The following is a 1,100-nucleotide window of genomic DNA, read 5'->3' on the forward strand; positions in this document are numbered from 1 at the left end:
CTGCGGGCTGGGTGAAGATGAAATTTGGGGGAATGCTAGTCAACCCACTACACATTGTAAGAGGGACTTTGTTAATGTGATTAAGGATCTGGAAATGAGGACATTATCCTGAATTATCCTGTGGGTCCAGTGTGATCACAAGCGTCCTTCCAAGAGGGAGGCAGGGTAGTATAGGAACAGTGGCGACACGGTGTTCCGGAACCAGAGTGGGGTGTAAGTAATCTTGCTGCTATGATTCCAAGCTGTAGTTGTGAATCCACTTAAATTTTAAACAGAAGGTGAACCTCTGAGAAAGTCAGATATACTTTAAAAGTCAGGATGGGGATTCCAGGAGGACAGCCTTGGCAGCAGTGGCCCTGGCATCAGCAACAACGGATGCAGTCACTCCAGTACCAGGAGGATCCCAGCCAGACTGACTGGGCTGCACTGGCTCAAGCTTGGATTTGCCCAAAGAGGAGCTTCAGGACAGCAAAGCATGGCAGAGCCACCACCAGGAATGATGCCAAATGCACAAGGTACGTCTACCATGGAGTCTGGTCCAAACAATCATGGGAATTTCCAAGGGGATTCAAACTTTTAACAGAACGTGGCAACCAGGCTGACAGGGGCTGGGAACACTGGGAACCTCACCGGGCATCTAGGGGAGACAGCATTCGAGGTCTCTCCGTTGCAACCTATGGCCTTTTTAGCAGCAGCCCTGGCAGAGCAAAACATGTCTGGTCTCCAATTAAAGAAAATTTGTGTCACTATGTGACAAATTAGTCTGTCAGAGATACTCTGCCCCCACCATCACCCATCCTTCTCTTCCCTTTTTTTTTTCCAGATAGTGAAGATCTTCCATAAGCTTTTATCTGTTTTTGTTTGCTTTTTTTACTTCATAGTATGATTAGGTTCCTTGATGCTAGTTCAGTTTTCTAGGACTTGTCTTATTATTTTTAACAGTCACTTCAAATTATTTATAGGTGGGCTTCACTGGTGGCGCAGTGGTTGGGAGTCCACCTGCCGATGCAGGGGACGCGGGTTCGTGCCCCAGTCCGGGAAGATCCCACATGCCGCGGAACGGCTGGGCCCGTGAGCCATGGCCGCTGAGCCTGCGCGTC

At 49.0% G+C, this 1,100-nt stretch overlaps 1 pseudogene; it reads left to right on the plus strand.

Annotated features, from left to right (window-relative positions):
- The first annotated feature begins 318 nt into the window (after positions 1–318).
- Positions 319–602, plus strand: LOC117309015 (arginine/serine-rich protein PNISR pseudogene; annotated as a pseudogene).
- The last annotated feature ends 498 nt before the right edge of the window (positions 603–1,100 follow it).

This window comes from Tursiops truncatus, chromosome 19 (assembly GCF_011762595.2).
Source record: "Tursiops truncatus isolate mTurTru1 chromosome 19, mTurTru1.mat.Y, whole genome shotgun sequence".
Classification (NCBI taxonomy): domain Eukaryota; kingdom Metazoa; phylum Chordata; class Mammalia; order Artiodactyla; family Delphinidae; genus Tursiops; species Tursiops truncatus.